Source organism: Denticeps clupeoides, chromosome 15, assembly GCF_900700375.1.
Source record: "Denticeps clupeoides chromosome 15, fDenClu1.1, whole genome shotgun sequence".
In the NCBI taxonomy this organism is placed as follows: domain Eukaryota; kingdom Metazoa; phylum Chordata; class Actinopteri; order Clupeiformes; family Denticipitidae; genus Denticeps; species Denticeps clupeoides.
Genome location: NC_041721.1, coordinates 16,996,370 through 17,004,346, shown reverse-complemented (window position 1 = coordinate 17,004,346; position 7,977 = coordinate 16,996,370).

Here is a 7,977-nt window from a genome sequence, read left to right as displayed (position 1 = left end):
AGAAAATACTCAGCTGCACATTAGGCTTAAGGATTGTGAGCATAAACTGGAAGTGCAGGTCAATCTTAAGGACCAGTTAAGGGAACAGCTTGAACGTGAGCACCAAAATGAAAGACAGAGAAATATCCAAATGCTGGAGCGTGAAATGGAAGCCAAAAACTGCCTCAAAGAAGAAAATACTCAGCTGCACATGAAGCTTAAGGATAGTACACATCGATTGGAGGAAGTGCAGGTCAATCTTGTGGACCAATTAAGGGAAAATCAAAAGCTAAATGAAAAGCTTGAACGTGAGCAGGTAGACAAAAGGTGCTGCCAAGAAAAAAATGCTCAGGTACACATGAAGATCACGGAATATTGGCACAAACTGGAGTATGTGCAGTCCTGTGCTAATCGTCTTAAAAAAGATTGCAGCTTAGATTTATGATGAAAACATTGACATTACCCATAAAACAACATACTTAAGGAAATCTACATCATTTGAAGTCATTATCTATCAATATATATTGATAGATGCAAGAACAACAGCAAACTCCTTCCTGTTTAATAACTCCACGCCATGAAGAAATCTCCCCCAAAATCCCACCTGCTTTTAACCCCGAGGACAAAATAAAATGAATACACGAAACAGTGCCAACCTGGATTTTGTTTGTTTGGGTGGTAGTATCCTAGTGGGTAACACAGTCGCTTCGGGGGGACTGTCCCTGTAACTAGTCGCTCTGGAAAGGGTGCCTGATAAATGTCGTAAATGTTGTTGCAAATAAATAAAACACGATGAAAGAACTTTATATATATATACTTTATTTAAATATTTCCAAATATTAGGATATTTGGAGGAGTTTAATTAATTTCTGGTGAATAAGCCCATATAAAGTGATTTGATGTGATTAAAGATTTGCTCACATAACAATATCGCACACATTTGCGGTGTTTGACCTAATGTTTATTTTATGTTAAAAATCCTGTCACAAAGCAGTAGTCCGAGTAATTCAACATACTTCCCCTTAGAGCTGCAAATCTTGGCAAGTTCAGGCTCAAATTTTATCGGTTTAGGTTGGGTTGTGTGAGCTCAAGCGGTGATGTATTTCCATTACATTCTACATTACATTTACTGGGGTCAACAGCCAGAGGAGATATTCCACCCCAATGACCAATCGCATAGCTAATTTAAACTTACCCTTGCATATCTGTCTGTGTGCAGGCTGTATGTGAGATATCTTGTTGCACGAAACATCTTGTCAGAGTCTGAGAAGCTAAAGTAAGATATTAGGTTAGGGCAGTAGGGAGTAGTTTAAGGCAGGGGTTTTCTGAACAGGCCTACCAGACCCAGGGTCTCAAGAGCTTGACAATAATGGCGTTCATAGTTGTTATATATCAGGCTATATATATGTCTGGGCACAGGGGACAACAAGTTATGTCTTAAAGTGTGTTGCTGCTCACCTCCCAGGCATGGAAAAAAGTTCACGCTCAGAATTTTTTTTTTTACTATCAGTCTTGAGGATGCCTATGACATGACAAGTTTTTAAGCAGTTCTCCATGTCCTACATCCTGGGCACCAAAAACGCTAAAGCTGATGCCCTGTCACACAAATATGTCCCAGATGCTGATGACAATCTTTCCTCCCCCATCCTAACACAGCCCTTCCTACATGACACACCACTGGCTGGATACCCCAGATGCCAGCGCACCCTGACCAATGTTCCACCTGTACCTCACACAAGGCCGACACCCAGGGACCACAAGACCTTCTCCTTCCTTTACCTCACCCCCATCGGCCCTGGTCCCATGTCTCCATGGGTTTTCGTCACCAGACTGCTACGATCCAGGGGTATGACTACCATTATGGTCCTCGTCAACCCCTTCTCAAAGATGGCCCGGTTCGTTGCCTTTCCTGGACTCCTCACCACTGCCCAGACCACCGACATCATCCTCCAGGACTGAGGAATATAAATGGGTGGACCAGGCCGCCTCCAGTCAGTGGCGCCATTCCAAGAGTTCTCTGTTTCCGACATCATGGTTCAGGGGCATGGCTGTGTTTTACTGCTGCTATGTGGTTGGGGCAAAAATGCCATTCCGCAAAAGTGTCACTGAGGTGCCACTGAGCAAAGCACCATCCCCACACACTGCTCCCTGGGCGCCTGTCATGGCTGCCAACTGCTCACTGGGTTAAAAGCAGAGGACACATTTCATTGTGTCCACTGTGTGCTGTGTTGCAGTGGATCACAATGACAATCACTTCACTTTCACTTTACAATGGGGTCATGGGGAGTTGTGGTGAGCTAAAATAATATGGTTTCAATGTGGTTAGGCTCAAGGTAGATGAGTAGGGGTTTGGTCTGAAAAAGTACCTGACCCGAGCACAGCGGGCTGCCTTCTGGTCCCATGACTGCGCGTGGCGAATCACACCGGGTGATTGGGAGATGAAGTCAGGTGACCAGATCAATGTCAATCAGATTCATGGCAGCCCCGGAGTCCACCAGCATTCGCCCCTGATGCTGGCCAGTCCTGGGTTTCTTCCAGCATATTGTAATGGAAAGCAAGCAGCAAGTGGCGGAGTGGGGGAAGGATTTAGTGCTCACCATGGGGCTCCGAACCTCGGTCGTGGTCTGACAAACTCAAGGTCAAGGACAGGCAAAGGTTGTAGTAAAAGGCAGCGTCTCTGGGAACTTAATTCAAGAGTGGGCAGTGTCCCTCTGGTGGGCAGAAGGTGGTACCATGGCTGTGACATGCATGTTACAGGCCATCAAGACTCGTTCTGGATATTGTAGAAGGACTTCTTGCAGCGTCTACTTTTCCCAAGTCTGAACTTTGTTGGCTGAGAAATGAGCATGGGAGAGAGCATGTGAAGGAGCTTCTGTGTCGTAAAATCGCTCCCGCAACTGACAATGCTAGTGTGTCCCAACTGTCAGCCAGCATCTCAAAAAGATGTACATGAAATACAACACTCCAACTCCATCCAGTGCACCAATGGAACAGCTGCTCAGTTTAGGTGAATTGGTGCTTTCCCTGAAAAGGAACAGACTTTCTGATAGAAGGTGTGAGAAGCTTTTGCTGATGCAATATAATCACTGTTACAATCACTGTTTTTTCCCTTTATCAACTGATAAAAGATGGTGTGTTAATAAGGAGAATCTTTGAATCTTTATTTTTTAACTGTATTGTACGTTAGTCAGTGTAAACCCAAAACTGCATTTTATTTTACATGCTGGATGGATAATGCAGAAATATAGGTTAAAAGAAGAAAGACTTTTTCTATATATTTATGTTGCATTTAATAAATTTTTTGTATAAAGTTGAGCACACACTCTTTTGTCTATCTTGTCCTCATTCATGACAGTAGGTGTGAAAGTACCCTTAGGCCATGACGTTGCTTTGCTCAGTGGCACCTCAGTGGCACCTTGGTGGATTCTGGGGCAACCTTCTGATTACGGGGTCACTTCCTTGACCACTAGGCCCCAACACGATCAAGTCAACACCCCATAATGACAGCATGAAAAACGTTTACTTGAGCGTTTGGCAAATATATGAAAAATAAAAAAAAACAGAGAAAGTACATGTACATGAGCATTCACAGCCTTTGCCATGAAACTCAAAATAAAACTCAGAAGCATCCTGTTTTTTCAGACCATCTTTGTGATGTTTTTGCAGCTTCCTTGAAAGCCAAAGTGAAATAAAACTAAAGTAAGCAGTGGGCAGCCATTACAGGCACCCTGGGAGCAGTGTGTGTTGACGGTGCTTAGTGACACCTTGGTGGTTTGGGACTTGAATCAGTAGCCTTCCAATTACAGGTCCACTTCCTTACCTACTACATTTTACATTTACATTTACATTTTACAGCATTTAAAAGACGCCCTTATAAAGAGCGACTTACAATCGGTTGTTACAGGTCCCCCTTGGAGCAACTTAGGGTTAAGTGTCTTTCTCAGGGACACAATGGTAGTAAGTGGGGTTTGAACCTGGGTCTTCCGGTTCATAGGCGAGTGAACCGGTGCCCCTAACTGGAGTCCACCTGTGGCAAAAAACAATTAACTGGACATGATTTGGAAAGGAACACACCTGTCTATATAAGGTCCCACAGTTGACTGTTCATGGCATAGCACAAATCAAGCATGAAGTCAAAGGAAATTACTGTAGACCTCCGAGACTCCAGCAATTCACCAATCAGGCCTGTATGGTAGAGTGGCCAGACGAAAGCCACTCCATAGTAAAAGGCACATGGCAAGAGTTTACCAAAAGGCACCTGAAGGCATTATTGTTGGGGTCATCAACATTTTCAGATTTTGTCTGAAGTAGCAGAATATCGTAAAAAATTCCAGGATACCTTTTTATTGGTTGTTGTGTTGCATTTTGCCCAGATACAATACTGCTATTTTGGATTGGCAATTGTGTAGGCCTTTTCTTTTTTTTTTGACTGGTAATTGACTGGTAATCAAGGAGATGTCTGGTTTCATATTGAGACACAGTAATGTGGGAGTTTTGTAGTAAGGCTAAGTAAAATACTTAAAAGTTAAATTACCGGTTACAAAAAAACATGAGTTACCGTTCACTGCACCCCAGGCTGGTGCATTTGCCAGACCATCTGGCCAGCCCCTTCTGCATCCGTTGGGACATGCAGGCCCTCTGGGAACCCTCTGGGTTCTCATGTCTTCCAGGGGTCTCTGTGGCACTTTGGGGCCTGCCCTCCTTACCAGCTACCGGAGGACCCAGCTTTGTAGCTTCATGACAAAAACTTTGTGAAAGCACCCCCCTGGCCGGACTTAGGGGGTACCTTGGGTCTCGTCCACCTCATCTTGGACCAGTGCAGTCGGGTCAGGGTTTGCTCCCATCATTGGGTCCCTATGTCCATTTGCCGGCTTTGTGTTTTTTGAAGTTGTGATTGACTTTTCTGAGGTGTCACCGGTTCTTCCTCAGAATGTTCCCTGAGCCAAGCTGGACATCATAAGATCTGTGGTCCACAGGTTTCACAGCTGTTGCTCTTGTCCAAGTTTTGGTATGCTACCCTAGCTGGATACGGACTCTGTCTCCCTGTTGCAGAGCACTTATATCCTTTGCATGTCTGTTGTAGTATGCAGCTTGCCGTTTTCTGTTTTCAATCTGTCCCTGTTATGTGTGAACTACCTTTGGTTGTAACAGGTTGTTGTGCATGGGCATCTGGTTCTCCTACTGAACAATCTCTACCTTAAAGACTATCCAGGTGATGATGTTTTATGTTTGAATTCCCACTGTCTACTAAACCTTTTGAAATCTTCTGATATGTATTGTGGGCTACTCTTTCTCCTCTGAAGACAACTCCACTTTGGGTACTCAGTTCTTCCTGGAAGGAGTGGTAATGTGCAATGTCCCTCGGTAAGTCTGTCTTACTCATTGGCCTACCATCTTGAATTACGTTGATTAGTGACTGCAGTTTTCTGTCTCTACTTGTTTCCTCTCTGATTGCTTTGAGTCTTTCTTCTGCTATATCAAGTCAAGTCAACTTTATTGTCAATTCTGCCACATGTACAGGACATGCAGAGAATTGAAATTACGTTACTCTCTGACCCATACAAGTAACATTAAATACAAAAACAGTAACAGTAACGAATACAGAGTATAAATACAATTTAAAAAGAAAGGCACAATATACAATTTTAAAAACACCATACACAAATAAGGGCACATGGTGGAGAGTGCAAAACCAGGAGAGTGCAAAAACCAATAGTGCAACAGAGTTTAAGTTTAAAGTGACGAAGTGAAAGTGAGGTAGATGGCAGACCAGAGCTGCACAGAGTGACTGGTGCATGGTCAGTTTGTGTGAGTTAGAGTTCAGAAAGTTTGTGGAGCTGAAGAGGGGAGTGAGGGGAGTGGGGGCAGAGCTGGGAGGGAGTTGAGTTTCCTGACAGCCTGATGGGTGAAGCTGTCCTTCAGTCTGCTGGTCCTGGCCTGGAGACTCCGCAGTCTCCTCCCTGATAGCAGCAGGCTGAAGAAGGTCTTCATTGGGTGGGTGGGATCAGCTGCTATGCCGAGGGCTTTCTTGGTGAGGCGTGTACTGTAGATGTCTTGGAGGGAGGGGAGAGGGACACCGATGATTCTCTCAGCTGCTCTGACTATGCGTTGGAGAGTTTTTTGGCAGGACGCATTGCAGGCTCCAAACCACACAGTGATGCAGCTAGACAGGATGCTCTCGATGGTTCCTCGGTAGAATGTGTGCATGATGGGGGCTGGTGCTCTTGCTCTTCTAAGTTTGCGGAGGAAGTAAAGACGCTGCTGTGCTTTCTTGGCCAATGCAGTGGTGTTTTTTGTCCAGGAGAGATCCTCGGTAATGTGCACACCCAGGAACTTGGTGCTGCTCACTCTCTCCACAGATGCACCGTTGATGGTCAGAGGAGCATGCTGAGTGTTTCCTCTCCTGAAGTCAACAACAATCTCTTTCGTCTTCTCCACATTCAGGGAGAGATTGTTGTCTCCGCACCACTTGGCCAGGCGGCTCACCTCGCTTCTGTAGTTAGACTCATCCCTGTTATTAATGAGTCCCACCACAGTCGTGTCATCCGCAAACTTGATGAAGAGGTTGGAGCAGTGTGACGGAGTGCAGTCGTGGGTCAGCAGAGTGAAGAGAAGGGGGCTCAGCACACATCCCTGAGGAGCCCCCGTGTTAAGGACGATGGTGCTGGATGTGCTACTGCCAACCCGTACTGCTTGTGGTCTTCCTGTGAGGAAGTCCAACAGCCAGTTACACAGTGTATGTTATGGACCATGTTTATGCTCTCAATCTCCTAGTCCCCAGATGCATGTTCAGGTAAGTATGAGCGGCTCAGTGTGTCAGCAAACAACACGTCCTTCCCTGGGATGTATGTGACCTCGATGTCATATCTCTGCAGTCTAAGTAACATTTTTTGCAGCCATTTTGTGGTATTCAGCAGGGGTTTCCTTATTATATTGTCCAGTGGCTTATGGTCGGAATGAACAGTGACTGTCCGCCCGTACATATACTGATGGAACTTTTCCATCCCGTAGACGATGGCTAAGCATTTTGCCCTGCTTCCATAAGCAACCGGCACCCCCTTCTGAAGTAAAGTAGCTCCTAACCCAGTCTCTGACGCATCACACTGAAGTGTCAGTGTTTCTTCTGGATTATAAAATTTGAGGATCGGAGCTTTGGTGATGGCTTCTTTGAGCTTTGTGAATGCTTGCTCATGCACATCTGAACATTCCCACATACTGTCTTTATGAGTTAGCTGCCTCAGAATCTCACAGCCATCTGATAGGTGATCACAAAACTTTGAGAGATAGTTTATCAGGCCCAGAAATCTTTGGACACCTTTGACATCTACTGGACGTGGCATGTCCCTGACTGCTAGTACCTTTTCAGGGACAAATCTGAGCCTGTCTGCAGTAAGAAACTTTTCTACGTTCAGTTTGATGCTCTTTTCTCTACATCTGTTCAACAATGCTCTTAGTTTATCGTCATGGTCCTGGTTTGCTTTTTCCCAGGTTTCACCCTCTCCTGTGATGAGGATGTCATCAGCGATGACATAGATACCTTGTAACCCTTCCAAAGCTTGACTGAGTTTTCTCTGAAACACCTCTGGTGCGGGACTGATGCCCATTGGCATCCTCAGCCATCTATATCTGCCATACGGTGTGGTGAATGTGGTCATGTAGCTTGACTCCTCATTCAGAGTCACATGCCAAAATCCATTTTTTTACATCACACACAGTGAAGACTTTTGCTCTAGATAGATCTGGCAGAATGTCATCTATTGTAGGCTAAGGAAAATAACATCTTTTGAAAGCCCTGTTGAGTGGCCTTGGGTCTATGCATATTCTAAGATTTCCTGACGGCTTCCTGACAATTACAAGACTGCTGATCCATTCTGTGCTACAGTCTACTGGTATGATGATCCCTCTTTGAAGATCACTCAGCTCTGCTTTTAGTGGTGCCATCATTGCGACGGGAACTCTTCTCTTTGGGAGTTTCACTGGATTATTTTTGGGTACCTC